Raw genomic sequence first — 19,205 nt, 5'->3', positions numbered from 1 at the left:
TGTTTCTGTGCAGAACAGTGGACTCCTGCATGGGTGGTGCATAGGTTCACTTTGACCACATGGGCCTAACTTGCTTCAGCAGTTACCTCCTTTGAGACAGGGCATGCACTCAACGGCCTTGAACTCAAGCCTTATTGGCCCCAACCATCAGGGCTTCTACTCCAACAACTGGGGAGCAGACCCTGTCCCCGATAGGGTTGTGACAGCCACAGACCAAAGAGCCACAGACCAAAGAGGAGGCCCTGCCCAACAGTCCAGGCCTTGAATATCACCAACAACACCAATCATACTCCCTATAAGGGGATAATGGCCACCACACTCTGAGGAAAGACATGACTAGCAACCATACCGAAAACAGCCCTCGCACCAAAAATACTGGACTCACAGAATCTATACAGGGATGCTCCCACATAAAAAAAGCCCTCCAAGACCACAGTAGATGGATAGACCTGGAGATTAAGTGAAGTCAGAAAAATACAAATACCATATGATATCACTTATATGTGGAATCCAAAAAATAATACAAATGAATCCATATACAAAACAGAAATAGACTCAACTCACAGACATAGAGAACAGACTTGTTGCCAAGGGGGAGGGATGGATTGGGAGTTTGGGGTTAGCAGATGCAAACTCTTACATATAGAATGGATAAACAACAAAGTCCTACTGTACAGCACAGGGAACTATATTCAGTATCCTGTGATAAACCATAATGGAAAGGAATATGAAAAAGAATATGTATATGTGTGTGTGTGTGTGTGTATATCTGAATCACTTTGCTGTACAGGAGAAATTAACACAACATTGTAAATCAACTATAATAAGTTAAAAAAAATAAAAGACTGCAATAGAGAACTGTTTCTCCTAAATTCAGAGAGACAGAGGAAGTTAATCAAGTAAAATGACAAAGCGGAGGAACTACTCCCAATTAAAAGAACAAGAGAAATCCCCTGAAAGTAAAATAATGAAACAGACCTCACCAGTCTCTTAAATTCCAAGTTCATAAAGGAGGTAATAAAAATGCTGAAGGAATTAAGAAAGATTACCAATAGAAATGCAGATCACTGTAACAAGGAACAAGAAATGAGTAAGATGAACCAATCAAAATTAGACCACTCAGTTGCCAAGAAAAAAAATCAATCTAAAAGCAAATAATAGTGGACTAAGTAATGCAGAAGAACGAATAAGTTATCTGGAGATAGAATAATGGAAATCACCCAATCAGAACAAATGAAAAAAAAAAATGAAAGCAACATATGAGATCTATGAGATAATATAAAGCATGCCAATCTATGCTGAATAGGTGTTCCAGATGAAAAAAGAGAGAGAAGGGGATCGAAAATGTATTTGAAGAAATTATGGCTGAAAACTTCCCAAACCTAAAGAAGGAAACAGGTATCCAGGTACAGGAAACACAAAGGGTCCCAAACAAGATAAACCTAAACAGACTGACACCAAGACATATCATAAGTGAAATGACAAAGTGAAAGCTAAAGAGAGGATTCTAAAGGCAGCAAGAGAAAAAGTTGCAAGGGAACCCCCATAAGGCTATCAGCTGCTTACTCTGCAGGAACTTGTAGGTCAGAAGGAAGTGGCATAATGTACTCAAAGTCCTGAAAGGGAAAAACCTGCAACCTAGGATACTTTACCCAGCAAGATTATCATTTAGAATAAAAGGAGACAAAGAATTTAGCAGACAAGTGAAAACTAAAAGAACACAGCAATACTAAACCTACACTGAAAGAAATATTGAAAGGTTCTCACTAAATAGAAAAGAAGCAAAAATGTATATGAAAGGGAAAATCACAATAGAAAAGGCAGATATATAAAAGGATTGAAAATCACTTAAATAAGCCAGCACACAGATTGAAAAACAATAAAAAAAAAAAACTTTGTGAAAGCAATTTTAACTACAATTAACAGCAAAAGGATAAACATGATATTTAAAAAAGGATATCAAAATCACAAAATGTGAATGAGGGGAGTAAAAAATGCAGATCTTTCAGAATGTGTTTAAACTTATATGACTATCAGTTTAAAGCAAGTAGATATAGTAATGGGTCAACATACTTGAAAACCAAGGTAACAACAAATCAAAAACAAACAACAGATTCACAAAAACCATAAAGAAAGGAACTCAAAAACAATACGAAAGAAAACCATCAAACCAAAAGGAAATACAAAAAAGAATAAGAAATAAAGAACTACAAAATCAACTGGAAAACAAGGTTTAAAATGGCAATAAGTACATACTTATCAAAATTACTTTAAATGTCAATGGACTAAATGCTCCAACCAAAACACATAGAGTGGCAGATTAGATTAAAAAAACAAGAACCTACAATATGCTACCTACAAGAGACTCAATTCAGGGTGAAAGGCACACACAGATTGAAAGTGAGAAGATGGAAAAGATATTTCATGCAAATGGAAACGACAAGAAAGAGGGGGTAGCAATACACATATCATACAAAGTAGACTTTAAAACAAAGTGCATAAAGAAAAAGAAGGACATTATATAATGATAAAGGGATCAATACAAGAAGAGATTACAGATGTTAACATATATGCACCCAATACAGGAACACCTAAAGACATAAAACAAATACAGACATAAAAGAAGAAATTGACAGGAATATAATAATAGTAGGAGATTTAACACCCCACTGATATCAATGGAATGATCTTCCAGACAGAAAATCAATAAGGCAACAGAGACTCTAAACAACACAATAGAAAAGTTAGACTTAATTGGTATCTACAGGACACTATATCAAAAAAAAAAAAAATACACATTCTTTTCAAGCACACATAGAACATTTTCTATAATAGGATAGGCCACATATTAGGTCACAAAACATGCCTCAACAAATTTAAGAGGAAAAAATTATTTCAAGCATCTTTTCTGATAACAATGGTATGAAACTAGATATGAACCACAGAAAGAAAAATGGGAAAAAAATTAACACGTGGAGACTAAATAACATGGTACTAAAGAATCAATAGGTCAATGATGAAGTCAAAGAGGTCAGAAAATACCCCAAGATAAATGACAATGAAAACACAATCATACAAAATCTATGGAATACAGCAAAAGCAGTTCTCAGAGGGAAATTCATAGCCATACAGGCCTTCCTCAAGAAATAAGAAAATTCTCAAATAGATAACCTAACCAATCACTTAAAAGAACTAAAAAAAGAAGAACAAACAAAACCTAAAATCAGCAACAGAAAGGAAATAATAAAGATCAGAGAGGAAATAGAGACAAAAAAAAAAAAAACCATTAGAAAAGATAAATAAAACCAAGAGCTGTTTTTTTGAAAAGATGAACAAAATTAACAAATCTCTAGCCAGGCTCACCAAGAATAAAAAAGAGAGGACCCAAATAAACAAAATAAAAATGAAGGAGGAAAAATAACAACCAATACCACAGAAATACAAAAAATCATAAGCGAATATACTATGAACATTTAGATGCCAACAAATTGGACAATCTAGAAGAAAGGGACAAGTTTCTAGAAACATACAGCCTGCCAAAATTGAGTCAAAAATGAATACATAATTTGAATAGACTGATCACTGAAGTCAAATAGAATCAATCTGTAATTTAAAACAAAACAAAACAAAAACTCCTTACAAACAAAAGTCCAGCACCAGATAGCTTCACTGGGGAATTCTATCAAACAGACAAATAAGAACTTATACCTATCCTTCTCAAACTATTCCAAAAGACTGAAGAGGAGGGAACACTCCCAAATTCTTTCTATGAAGCCACAATCGCCCAATACCAAAGCCAGACCAAGACACTACAAAAAAAGAAAATTACATGTCAGTATCTTTGATAGATATAGATGCAAACATTCTCAACAAAATATTAGCAAACCGAATCCAAAAATACATAAAAAGGGTCATATACCATGATCAAGTTGGAGTCATTCCAGGGTTACAAGGATTGTTTAACATGTAAATCAATCAGTGTGATACATCACATTAACAAAAGGAAAGACAAAAAACCACATGATCATCTCAATAGATTCAGAAAAAGCCATTTGATAAAATTCAGCATCCACTCATGATAAATATAAACTCTCACCAAAGTGGCTATAGAGGGAACATATCTCAATATAATAAAAGCCAATTTTGACAAACCCACAGCCAATATAATATTCAACAGTGAAAAGCTGAAAACCTTCCTGCTAAATTCAGAAACAACACAAGATGCCCACTCTCACCACTTCTATTCAACATACTATTGACTTCCTAGCCACAGCAATCAGAGACAAGAAAAAGAAATAAAAGGTATCCAAATTGGTATGGAAGAGGTAAAACTATCACTGTTTGCAGATGACATGACACTCTATATAGAAAACCCTAAAGATTTCACACAAACCTACTAGAACTAATAAATGAATTCACCAAGATAGCAGGATACAAGATTAATATAGAGAAAATATGTTGCATTTCTTTACATTATCAGTGAAATATCAGAAAGAGAAAGTAAGAAAACAATTCTGTTTAAAATTGCACCAAAAATAATAAAATACCTAGGAGTAAACTGAACCAAGGAGGTGAAAGACCTATACACTGAAAACTATAAAGGAAATTGAATGATGATAGAAAGAAATGGAAAGACATCCCATGCTCTTGGATTGGAAGAATTAATATTGTTAAAATGGCCATACTACCCAAAGCAATCTGCAGACTTAATGTGATCTCTATCAAAATACATGACATTTTTACAGAACAAGAATAAATAATCATAAAATGTATATGGAACCAGAAAAGACCCAGAATTGCCAAGGCAATCCTGAGGATAAAGAACAAAGGTGGATTCCTGACTTCAGCCTATACTACAAAGCTACAGTAATCAAGACAGTATGGTACTGGCACAAAAACCAAAATATAAATCAATGGTACAGATAGAAAGCCCAGAGACAAACCCATGCACCTATGGTCAACTAATCTATGACAAAGGCAGCAAGGGTATACAATAGAGAAAAGTCAGTCTCTTCAATAAGTGGTGCTGGGGAAACTGGACAGCTACAGCTAAAAGAATGAAATTAGAACACTCCCTAACACCATACAGAAAAATTCAAAATGGATTAAAGACCTACATGTAAGACCAGACACTATAAAACTCTTAGAGGAAAACATAGGAAGAACACTCTCTGACATAAATCACAGCAAGACCTTTTTTGACCCACCTCCTAGAGTAATGGAAATAAAAACAAAAATAAACAAATGGGACCTAATGAAACTTAAAAGCTTTTGCAAAGCAAACTACAAACAAGATGAAAAGACAACCCTCCAAATGGGAGAAAATATTTGCAAATGAATCAACGGACAGAAGATTAATCTCCAAAGTATACAAACAGCTCATGAAGCTCAATATCAAAAAAACAAACAACTCAATCAGAAAATTGGCAGAAAAAAAAAAATCGGCGGAAGACCTAAATAGACATTTCTCCAAAGAAGACATACGGATGGCCAAGAGGCACATGAAAAGATGCTGAACATCACTAATTATTAGAGAAATGCAGATCGAAACTACAATGAGGTATCACTTCACACTGGTCAGAATGGCCGTCATCAAAAAATCTACAAACAATAAATGCTGGAGAGGGTGTGGAGAAAAGGGAACCCTCTTGCACTGTTGGTGGGAATGTAAATTGGTAGAGCCACTATGGAGAACAGTATGGAGGTTCCTTAAAATACTAAAAATAGAACTACCATATGACCCAGCAATCCCACTACTGGGCATATACCCAGAGAAAACCATAATTTAAAAGACACATGCACCCCAATGTTCATTGCAGCACTACTTACAATAGCCAGGACATGGAAACAACTTATATGTCCAACGACAGATGAATGGATAAAGAAGATGTGGCTCATATATACAATGGAATATTACTTAACCATAAAAAGGAACAAATTGGGTCATTTGTAGAGATGTGGGTGGACCTAGAGACTATCATACAGAATGAAATAAGTCAGAAAGAGAAAAACAAATATCGTATATTAACGCATATATGTGGAATCTAGAAATATGGTACAGATGAACTGGTTTGCAAGGCAGAAACAGAGACACAGACATAGAGAACAAACGTATGGACACCAAGGGGGGAAAGTGGTGGGGTGCGATGAATTGGGAGACTGGGATTGACATATATACAGTAATATGTATAAAATGGATAACTAATGAGAACCTGCTGTATAGAACAGGGAACTACTTCACTTTGCTGTACAGTAGAATCTAAAACAACTATACTCCAATTTAAAAAAAAAGAACAAAGGCGGAGGCATAACCCTTCCAGACTCCAGACAATACTATAAAGCTACAGTAATCCAAACAGTGTGGTATTAGCACAAAAACAGACATATAGTTCAATGGAACAGAATAGAGAGTCCGGAAATAAACCCACACATCTATGGTCAATTAGTCTACAGCAAAGGAGGCAAGAATATATTATACAATGGAGAAAAGAAACTGTGTTCAAGTGGTGTTAGAAAAGCTGGAGAGCTACATGTAAATCAGTGAAATTGGAACACTCCCTAACACCATATATAAAAAATAAACTCAAAGTGTTTTAAAGACATAAATATAGGACATGACACCATAAAACCCCTAGAAGAGAACATAGGCAAAACATTCTGGAACAAAAATTATAGCAATATCTTCTTAGATCAGTCTCCCAAGGCAAAAGAAATAAAAGCAAATACAAACAAATGGGATCTAATCAAACTTATAAGCTTTTGCACAGCCAAGGACACCATAAACAAACAAAAAAAAGGACAGCCTATGGAATGGGAGAAAATATTTGTAAACAATGCAACCAATAAGGGGTTAATTTCCAAAATATACATACAGCTCATACAAGTCAATATCAAAAAAAAAAAAAAACAATCAAAAAATGGTCAGAAGACCTAAATAAACATCTCTCCAAAGAAGACATGCAGATGGCCAACAGGCACATGAAAAGATGCTCAACAGCACTAATTATTAGAGAAATGTAAATCAGAACCACAATGAGTTATCTCCTCACACTGGTCAGAATAGCTATCATCAAAATATCTACAAATAATAAATGCTGGAGAGGGTGTGAAGAAACAGGAACACTTGTACACTGTTGGTAGGAATGTAAATTGGTGCAGCCACTATGGCAAACATTATGGATATTCCTTTAAAAGCTAAAAATAGAGCTACCATATGACCCAGCAATCCTACTCCTGGGCATATATCTAGAAGAGATGAAAACTCTAATTTGAAAAGATACACACACCCCAATGTTCATAGCAGCTCTATTTACAATAGCCAAGACGTGGAAATAACCCAAGTGCCCATCAAAAGATGATTGGTTTAAGAAAAGTGGTACATATAATGAAAGATAATTGGTATGTGTGTGTGTGTGTGTGTGTGTATATATATATATATATAATTGAATATTACTCAGCCATAAAAAGGAATGGAATAATGCCATTTACAACAACATGGATAGACCTCGAGAATATTATACTTAAGTGAAGTCAGACAGAGAAAGACAAATATTATATGATATCACTTATATGTGGAATCTAAAAGATAATACAAACTGACTCTATATACAAAACAGAAATGGACTCACAGACATAGAAAACAAACTTGTGGTTACCAAAGGGGAAAGGGAGGAGAGGCGGGATAAATTAGGTGGATGGGATTAACAGATACAACCACTATACATAAAATAGATGAGCAACAAGGAATTACTATATAGCACAGGGAAATATTCAACATCTTACAATAACCTATAATGGAAAATAATCTGAAAAAATATATATACATATATAACTGAATCACTTCGCTATACATCTGAAATTAATAAAATATTATAAATCAACTATCCTTCAATAAAAAAAGATTAGCATTACATTTTGGTTTACTGAATGAAAAGGGTTTATATTATCAGGAAATCAATAAATGGAAAGCAATTGATGATTTGGAGAATCATGGTAGTATTCAATAACCTTGTGTTATTGCTAACTTGGCATCATTAAAGTGAAGCTCTGCCTAGAGGAAGTGTATCAGAGTACGTTAAAACAAAAGTCTCCACATGTTTAGAAATAAAACATATGTCTGAAACTAAGGAGTTCATTAAAGTGGCACATGTCATTCAGTGTAAAATAAGAAGGTTAAAAACCCTCCCCAACTCTGCTCCTCAGGAGCAAAAACGACTCCAGAGTCAGATGATTCCGAATAAAATTTTGGCTCTAACTCATTCTGATTTTAGAATCCTGAGCAAGTTACTTAGCTTCTCTAAATGTTCAGTATTCATCTATAAAATGGGGGATAATAATGTAATTTACTTCAGGGAGTTGCCATGAGGATAAAATAAAATAAGAATACTTAATGCCTGGCCAATACTACTCAATAAATGTTATTATTATGACTAAATAAGTTATCCAGTACAGCTCAGTATTTTATCAAAAAGGGAAAATAAATGCCTAGTGGCAAAAACATCTCTGGGGAACGTGTCTGAGTCATCTATATGGCAATGTTTAAGGTTTTTTCCCTATTTTAAAAAAAATTCTCTCATCCTTATGGATTGAAGTATGTGTGGTTTCCATAATTCTCTCAATTAGGATACCAGTCCAGTGAAGTTTATTTCTATCCATTCATACTATTCTCTACAATGCCTGTTAATTCACTATCTTTTCACTCATTTATTCAACTGATATTAATTGAGGCTACCAAATGCCAGGCACCATACTAGGCACTGTGAATAAAAAGATAATTGTTTGTAAGACACACCCCCTATCTTTAAGGGCACCCAAGATTTAGCAGAAAGATAAACATTGACATAAAAATTTCAGTGGTATGTTGGAGCCATCTTGTATCTGCTCATGAGAACCATCTGCTAAAATTCTGGGAATTTTGCAAGCTGGTTATTAAACAGTCCCATTAATTTAATTAATTTTAATTACTTTTTATTAAATTAATTGTATTGATTTAATTAAATTATAAATTTATAGTTGAATAAGTTACATTAAATACAGGTCATAAATATTCAAAACTCGACACTTTATTGTTTTAGTACATTTTACGTATTATCTATGCATCTGAGTTTATTTACATTATTTCTACATGCTGGAAATTTCATATGATGTTGTGTTGCTATACATCTTTTCCCAATTCCATGTGTCATGATTAACATGTTGGTCACTTGAAATCAGCTATGGGAGAGTATTTACACCATGAAAATTGGCGACTATTACAAATTAGGACTTTTTTCCCTCAGACTTATGTTTGTTAAACACTTGCTAGCATATCAATTCATCTAATTATAACACACTGTGATATGTATTGTCAGAAAGATATGTATAAGACGCTCTAGGAATACAAATGAATTGATCAGTGAACCAATGACCAGGGAAATTAAGGAAGGCTTTGTTGAGAAGGAATATTTGAATTGATTAAATTTAGAAGGCTTTGGCTCTTTAACAACCCCGAGGAATAAAGAGGGTCTTCTGAAAACTGTGATGGGATGGACTATATTCAGCTATTCAGTCCTCCTTCCAGTTCTACATCACTACCCATTGCCTTTAAACTTGGCCTTGTGAATTGATTTTGCCAATGGCATGTCAGTGAACACAAAGTAAGGCACCCTGATCAGAAGCTTTAAGAGCCCTTGCATATGCTTGTATGCCAGCTGTCTTGCTCTTATCTTTGCCTGGAAAATATAATGTTTTGTATAAGGGCAGTTACTTCATCCTGGGTGCTAGAATGAGGAAACATGAAAAGTAGAGGTGCAGCCAACTCTCACTAATTTCAGCAGACCATAAATAGCAGCAGCTGGCATGCTAACCTGAATAAGAAATAAATCATTGTTATAAACTATTGATATTAGCGAGTCATTTACTACCACACTATAATATATTGAAAGCTGATTGTTACATTTAAGGTGGGATTTAACATTGGCACTTTCTTGCTTACTTGCCACTATCAGGGAACCTTTCATGTAAGCAAAATGAATCTGTGATATACCCCAAATGCTTTCAAAACATGTTTGGATACTACTTACACAAATCTTCTCCTGATGGCACAAAGTACACTTTTTGAGAGCAGGAAACTAAAAAAACTACATAGAAAATGCAGATTCTAGAATCATACTACATATATTACAATTTTTGCTCAAAGCCAACACTACATAAAACTCAAATGTGCATATATCATCAAATATTTTAGAACATGAAGGAACCTACATAATTATATTACCCATCCCCTGAGTTTCATAATCAGTATATCCAAAGCTCAAGGATGTTGAATGGTTGGGGCAAGAAGTAAGCCAAGAAGCTGTAATACAGCTCAGGTCTCCTAATTTACAGTGTAGTTTTCTGTCTTCTACATAATAGTAACAATAACGATAATAGCTAACACTTATTCCACATTTACTATGAACAACACTGTTTTAAGTGCTTTATACAGATATTCATTTAATTCTGTTTAATTCAGTTAATTCACTTAGTCCTCACCAAAAAACAATGAGGTAAATATTATTAATATTTAATGTTAACAAATACTAATCTTAAGTTAAATAACTTACCCATGATCACACAGTGTTAAATGATCATTAAGATTTCACGGCCTCACACTTTATCACTAGGCCAGTCTGCCTCATTCTTACTACTCCATGAAGTGCTAAGATATTCGAACTATAACCACAACACTCTTTTCTTTCTGAGGGCCAGGCTGCCATTTCTTCTTATAAAGACCACAATGTTGTTTTAATCTGAATTAAATTATTTTATTTTGAGAGATGCATGACTTTTCAAATTACTACCTACTCTAATCAAAACCACCTACTCAGAAGACAACTCTTTTTGTGCATTTGTTTTGTTTTGTTACTTTGACTTAAAATGTTCTCTTCAAGAATACTGGAAATTAAAGACAAGTAACTTGCTAAAGATCTATAATGTAATTATAATACCTGTTAGGGAAGGGACCAATTTTTTGAAAAAGAGCTCCCACCTTCAAGCCCAGGTCAACAAATAAATGTGTATATGTGCCCAATAGATAAAAGTTTTTCTTTTCCCATTTTCTTTGTTAAGTCAACCACAGTTTCTCTCATTTAGTGTCTAGAATTAAAAAAAAAAAACAACTATGAGTACTGATTTAAGATAACTTTCAATGTTAACTAGATATGAGTTGAGAATATTTTGCCATTGGAAAACACTCATGAAATTAGCCCAGGGCTTAAGTTTTTCTTTTAATTTCAGAAGAAGCTTCCTAAGAGCAGAGGGAAAACTGGCTTCTAATTCCTTTGGTTTCTTGACTGTTTCCTTTTTCCATTTATAACAGAATTCCACAACCTAGAAGCTAATCCTTATGCTTACTGAGTTGCCTGATGGAATTATTCTCCATGTTACCTCTATTCCCAAAGTCCTTCCTTGGCTTCCCACCTTTGGGACCAAACTGCCAAGGATAACTGATGAAACTGGCCATAGTGAGCAGCAATCTAGTCACCTACCAGAAAGGAATCCTGGGGCCTCTCATCTATTCAAAGTGCTCTCAAGTATATTAAACCATGGGGTCATCAAAATGAAGGTATTTCCCTGGACAAGAATTGAATCCACTATCGTCTTTTGTCTTCAGGAACACTGAAGCAGAGAGAATTTGAGGCAGTTGCTCCAGGATATCCAGAAAAGTATGACTATTGAAAAATTAGAACCTAATGTACTTTCTTATCAAGAGAGTAAACGCTCTCACTAACTATTCTTTTCACTTTGGTTTAACTTTTCTTAGCATTTCCTTTGCTTTCTCACCCACCAAACATTCTGATTCCCGGATCACCTACATTTATGTACAGTAAGGTCTCATGATTATTTGGTATTCAATGAAGTGAAGAACGAATAAAAACAGAGTTTTTATTGAGTTTTCCAGAACTGCTTTTTTGTTAAGATGAAAATCCTTTTCTTATAGGAGTTATTTCTATCTTTGAGATTTACCACCTGATAATGAATAGAAGTTAGTTGAAAGTTGACTTATATTAGAAATAGAATTCACCCATTGAGCTTTCTTTTAATACAAAGAAGCATAGAATTAGAAATTGTACTAAAGAAAGAAAATTCCATAAATGATAGCACAACTTGTCCAGATGATTAAATTTAATTTTGGGCCTTAGGTTTAGAAAACTGATTTTAATATCTTTGCTTTAGAAATTGGTCTAGTAGATATAGTTTCCTTTATTTCTTTATAGGCTTACATCTTTCTCAGTCATATTACATATATATATAATATATATGAAAGTGCATTTTATTTTTTATTCAATTGTTTCTTTAGCAGTGTCTGCAATTAAGAACCAGCTCACTAAATGAACTGTAATTATTGCAAATTGTGGTAAGCACCAGTAATTAAAATGTTGCAGTAATGCTAGCCAGCTTTGCTAGATGCCCTTTGAGACTAGCATAAAATGATATTATGTCTTTAACTGGTGTTTGTATTACAGATGAGAAAACCTGGAAATGCAGGCCTTCAGAATCTTTTGGCTGAAACTTTAGAGCATAATGTAAAGTGGGGATTAGCAGTTATCCAGTGAATTCAAACTGGGAAGATAGTCAATTTGGTTAATTTGACAGTGAAAGTGGCTTTTTCTTTAAAATGTGCAATCTTTAGGGCATAAACATACATGGCTTGCCCATGAGGGGAAAATGAACAATGAACTCTAATCTCTTCTTTGTGTTTGCAGGATGCTAATAGTGAGCCTTCTGGGCACAAAAGCAAGACGGAACTCCTTCAATACCCACCCATCTTTTGAGGATCGTCACCCAGCTGCTACCCCCAGTGAACTCCCCAGCTGTGCAGTCATTTGGCAGAGTGCACTGTTATGCATAACTTAAGCTATGTGTATGTGACTCCAGTACAACTGGTGAATACAGATTGTCCACATAAAACCCCTCTAACTTACTGCAAGTGAAAAACAATGGATCAATGGTTTTGCCGTCATGAGAATGACTTAAATTTCAGTTTTAGCATTGACTGAATCCATCCATCAACATATTTATTTGCTTCTTTTCCACCCTTGCTCAAGGTAATCCAAAAAGTGCCATCTGATTACACAAAGGCTGTGACTTAGACAAAGATGTGGTAATATGGGGGTAAAGAACTATATAACTTTGTAAAAACAGTGCTAATAAATGTGTACTAGGTTCCATAAGATTTAACTACAACAAACCTCCATAAGGTCCTCAGAGACTATAGAGGCTTAGAGGAAGCAGAAGTGTTGTCATGTTATAAAGTGAAGGACTGACATTTGCCACTCTGATCCTGAAAGTAATCTGGTTTCCAAAAACATTCCAACTGCAAGATCCAATGAACATAACTTCTCACCCTGGCTATGATCTGTTATTGGGTATTGGAATAATTCTCCCATCATAAACAATTGTGAATATAGGCAAAAAATAAAAATCAACTGATTTCAGACTTTGTACAACAGACAGTACAGGGGTTTTGATCCTTGAGAGAAGGTAAACACACAAATTCACCTCATCATTCTGCTTGGGGGCATTTTTCAAATTGCAGCACAGGGAACTAGAGTCCAAACAGAGAGCACTGGTCTCTCATGGCAGAGGAAAGAGAGAGCAGATTCAGGGCTGCTCAGGTGGCCAGAATTTGAAGAGTAGCATATCAGAAAGCAGGGAGCTGCCCAGACGTCTGCATAAAGATCCCCTTCCATATTTGGCCAAATAATAAGCTGTGCATACACAGAGTAAAACACCACAAGGCCTGGGAAAACATAGTTACTGAGGGGACTATTAGCTGAACAGAGATTGCAGAGCATACTCAGTACTGGAATACACTGGAGTTCCAACGTCTCTGAAAAACTCAGTCATTCAGTTGAAATCATAGAAAGGCCATAACTTAAGAGTAGGACAAGTCTAGCCCTAAAGTCAGGGCTACTCTAGAACCATTTTAACAAAGCCTAAAACTGACCCTCAACAGAATCAAGTTGAGCTACCAGCAAATTAACAGCCTGCTAGAATAAATCTCAACATTTTTTAAGGACAGCATAGTTTAGGCTTTAAGTAATGCCCAAAATTCAATCAGAATTTACTGGATATACAAAGAAGACTTTTAAAATAAGACTCATAACCAGGAAAATTAGAGTGAACAGAAACAAACCCAGATGTGACACAGATGGTGGAATTAGCACACAGTGACTATAAAAGTTATTATAAATATATTCATGAATTTAAATACAAAGGTAATATGTAAAAAGATAGAAATACATTCCTCAACAGAGAAATATAAACTATGAAAATAAAAACAAATGGAAATCTTAAAACTGAAAAATAATATAATTCAGATAAACATCCCAAATGCATAAGCTCAACAGCAGACTGGACACTTTAAAGATCAGTTAAGAAAAACTAAATTGAAGCACAGAGAGAAAATCATTGACTTGTGGCACAGTATCAAGTGGACTTAACATTCATTGATAGGACAGGAGACAGAAAATGGCAAAAGAAGTCTATGGAGAAAAAAATCTGAGAAGTCCTTACCTCTTTGTGGGAGAAATTGATTGGAAAAGGACATGAGGGAACTTTTTGAGAAGATGGACATGTCCCATATTTTGGTAAGTGTGTGGGTCACAGAGTTGTATTTGTCAAATCTCATTGAACTATAATGGTCTGTGCTTTCCACTATTTGTAAATTATACTTCAATAAAAAAGGGAAAAATCCAATGGACAGTGACCAATTAGTATCATAATCTGATCCAAACACCAAAATACTGGCAATCACCTTATCATCCACAAAATTTTGTTACCTTTAGTTCTCAGTGTGGCAAATTGTTAGTTTCATCTTCTCTCTTTCTACTTTTTTTTACAGTCTCTTTCAGTGATCTTTTTCTTCACCCCACTGTTATATATTCATGTTTCTAAGTTTCAGTCCTTGGCCCTCTTTTATTCCTACTTTATACATTCTTTCTGAACCTAGGATATGATTACTACAGTGCAAGTATTCAGTGCTTGATAGATGGATGGATGGATAGGTAGCTAAATAATGAGTACCCTCTTGTTTACATTCATTCAATTTAGGTGTCAGGCACTCTTTCAGGTGCCAAAGATACAGTTGTGAACAAAGCAGAAAAGAAAGTCTGTTTTCTAGTGTTCATATTTTATTTATAGTAAAGTTGTGGTTCAACTACCAATTCAGGCTCACATCATTTCTCAAATAGGAGCATACTAACCTCCAATTTGTACCTTCTAAGTAAAAACTGTGTATAGGTTTGTGTCTGTAAGCTGAGTGTTGGTACAGATTACCCACCCACAGACAGTAGAAAAATTAGAGGTGTAATACCAAATAAGGTGGTCCAAAAGATCCTATTCAGGAGGGAGAAGAGGGAAAAGAAGGATGTACAAAAGCAGAACTGGAACTCAGTGTTCAACAGTAAAGATTGCCAGGGACATTAGCCAGCTACAAAATCCAGAGCTATCTGTCAAGCAAAACAGACTGGATCTCATCAACATGCAGATCCTAGAGGCTTGTACACTTTAGGCACTAGGTGTGAAAAGGGCTGTAAGCCAATAGCTGGCTGACCAAAGTTTATATACAAAGAGAGTGGTGGAGGGGGACCTTCAAGATGGAGGAATAAGACGTGGAGATCACTTTTCTCCCCACACATACATCAAAAATACATCTACATGTGGAACAACTCCTACAGAAAACCTACTGAATGCTGGCAGAAGACCTCAGACCTCCCAAAAGGCAAGAAAGAAACTCCCCAAGTACCTGGGTAGGGCAAAATAAAAAAGGAAAAACAGAGACAAAGAATAGGGACGGGACCTGCACCTCAGGGAGGGAGCTGTGAAGGAGCAAAGGTTTCCACACACTAGGAAGCCACTTCACTGGTGGAGATGGGGGATGGGCAGGGGGAAGCTTCAGAGCCACAGAGGAGAGCACAGCAACAGGGGTGCAGAGGGCAAAGCAGAGATTCCCACACAGAGGATAAGTGCCAACTGGCACTCACCAGCCCGAGAGGCTTGTCTGCTCACCCGCCGGGGTGGGCGGGGGCTGGGAGCTGAGGCTCAAGCTTCAGAGGTCAGATCCCAGGGAGAGGACTGGGGTGGGCAGCGTGAACACAGCCTAAGGGGGCTAGTGCACCACAGCTAGCGGGGATGGAGTCCGGGAAAAAGTCTGGACCTGCCTAAGAGGCAAGAGCCCATTGTTTCAGGGTGCACGAGGAGAGTAGATTCAGAGCACAGCCTAAATCAGCTCCAGAGACGGGCGTGAGCCGCAGCTATCGACATGGACACCAGAGACGGGCATGAAACGCTAAGGCTGCTACTGCAGCCACCAAGAAGCCTGTGTGCCAGCACAGGTCACTATCCACATCTCCCCTCTCGGGAGCCTGTGCAGCCCGCCACTGCCAGGGTCCCGTGATCCAGGGACAACTTCCCCGGGAGAACACACGGCACGCCTCAGGCTGGTGCAACGTCACGCTGGCCTCTGCCACCGCAGGCCCACCCCGCATCCGTACCCCTCCCTCCCCCCGGCCTGAGTGAGCCAGAGCCCCCCGAATCAGCGGCTCCTTTAACCCTATCCTGTCTGAGCGAAGAACAGACGCCCTCAGGTGACCTACAGGCAGAGGTGGGGCCAAATCCAAAGCTGAACCCCAGGAGCTGTGCAACCAAAAAAGAGAAAGGGAAATCTCTCCCAGCAGCCTCAGGAGCAGTGGATTAAATCTAGACAATCAACTTGATGTACCCTGAATCTGTGGAATACCTGAATAGACAACGAATCATCCCAAAATTGAGGCAGGGGACTTTGGGAGCACCTGTAGACTTGGAGTTTGCTTTCTGCATCTAATTTGTTTCTGGTTTTATGTTTATCTTAGTTTAGTATTTAGAGTTTATTATCATTGGTAGATTTGTTTATTGATTTGGTTGCTTTTTTTATATGTATATATATATATATATTTCTTTTTCTCTTTTTGTGAGTGTGTATGTGTATGCTTCTTTGTGTGATATTGTCTGTATAGCTTTGCTTTTACCATTTGTCCTACGGATCTGTCTGTCCGGTTTTTTTGTTGTTTTGTTTTGATTTCTTTAGTATAGTTTTTAGCGCTTGCTATCATTGGTGGATTTGTTTTTTGGTTTGGTTGCTCTCTTCTTTCTTTTTATATGACTTTTTTATTTTTAATATTTTTTTTTGAATTTTATCTTTTTATACAGCAGATTCTTATTAGTCATCCATTTTATACACATCAGTGTATACATGTCAATCCCAATCTCCCAATTCATCACACCACCACCCCATGCCACTTTCCACCCTTGGTGTCCATATGTCTGTTCTATACATCTGTGTCTCAATTTCTTCCCTGCAAACCGGTTCATCTGTACCATTTGTCTAGGTTCCACATATATGTGTTAATATTCGATATTTGTTTTTCTCCTTCTGACTTACTTCACTCTGTATGACAGTCTCTAGATTCATCCACGTCTCTACAAATGACCCAATTTCGTTCCTTTTCATGGCTGAGTAATATGCCATTGTATATATGTACCACTTCTTCTTTATCCATTCGTCTGTCGCTGGGCATTTAGGTTGCTTCCATGACCTGGCTGTTGTAAATAGTGCTGCAATGAACACTGGGGTGCATGTTTACTTTTGAATGATAGTTTTCTCTGGGTATATGCCCAGTGGTGGGATGGCTGGGTCATATGGTAATTCTATTTTTAGCTTTTTAAGGAACCTCCATACTGTTCTCCATAGTGGCTGTATCAATTTGCACTCCCGCCAACAGTACAAGAAGGTTCCCTTTTCTCCACACCCTCTTCAGCATTTGTTTTTTGTAGATTTTCTGATCATGCCCATTCTAACTGCTGTGAGGTGATACCTCATTAGAGTTTTGATTTGCATTTCTCTAATAATTAGCGATGTTGAGCAGCTTTTCATGTGCTTCTTGGCCATTGGTATGTCCTCTTTGGAGAAATGTCTGTTTAGGTCTTCTGCCTATTTTTGGACTGGGTTGTTTGTTTTTTTAATATTGAGCTGCATGAGGTGTTTATATATTTTGGAGATTAATCCTTTGTCCATTGATTCATTTGCAAATATTTTCTCCGATTCTGAGGGCTGGCTTTTCATCTTGTTTTTACTTTGCTTTGCAAAAGGTTTTAAGTTTAATTAAGTCCCATTTGTTTATTTTTGTTTTTATTTCCACTACTCTAGGAGGTGGATCAAAAAAGATCTTGCTGTGATTTATGTCAGAGTGTTCTTCCTATGATTTCCTCTAAGAGTTTTATAGTGTCCAGTCTTACATTTAGGTCTCGAATCCATTTTGAGTTTATTTTTGTGTATGGTGTTAGGGAGTGTTCTAATTTCATTCTTTTACATGTAGCTGTCCAGTTTTCCCAGCACTACATATTGAAGAGACTGTCTTTTCTCCATTGTATATCCTTGCCTCCTTTGTCATAGATTAGTTGGCCATAGGTACATGGGTTTATCTCTGGGCTTTCTATCCTGTTCCATTGATCTATATTTCTGTTTTTGTGCCAGTACTATATTGTCTTGATTATTGTAGCATTGTAGTATAGTGTGAAGTCAGGGAGTCTGATTCCTCCACATCCGTTTTTTTTTCCCTCAAGACTGCTTTAGCTATTTGGGGTCTTTTGTGTCTCCATACAAATTTTAAGATTTTTTTGTTCTAGTTCTGTGAAAAATGCCATTGGTAATTTGATAGGAATTGCATTGAATCTGTAGATTGGTTTGGGTAGTACAGTCATTTTCACAATGTTGATTCTTCCAATCCAAGAACATAGTATATCTCTCCATCTGTTTGTATCATCTTAATTTGTTTCATCAGTGTCTTATAGTTTTCTGCATACAGGTCTTTTGTCTCCCTAGGTAGGTTTATTCCTAGGTATTTTTTTTTTTCTTTTTGTTGCAATGGTAAACAGGAGTGTTTCCTTAATTTCTCTTTCAGATTTTTCATCATTAGTGTATAAGAATGCAAGAGATTTCTGTGCATTAATTTTTTATCCTGCAACTTTACCAAATTTATTGATTTTTCACCATTGAGAATAATGTTTGCTGTGGCTTTGTCGTATATGGTATTTATTATGTTGAGGTAGGGTCCCTCGATGCCCACTTTCTGGAGAGTTTTTATCATAAATGGGTATTGAATTTTGTCAAAAGCTTTTTCGTCATCTATTGAGATGATCATATT

The sequence above is a fragment of the Grampus griseus genome (genome assembly GCF_964374135.1).
Source record: "Grampus griseus genome assembly, chromosome: 3".
NCBI classification, from domain to species: domain Eukaryota; kingdom Metazoa; phylum Chordata; class Mammalia; order Artiodactyla; family Delphinidae; genus Grampus; species Grampus griseus.
This window is presented reverse-complemented; position numbering follows the sequence as displayed.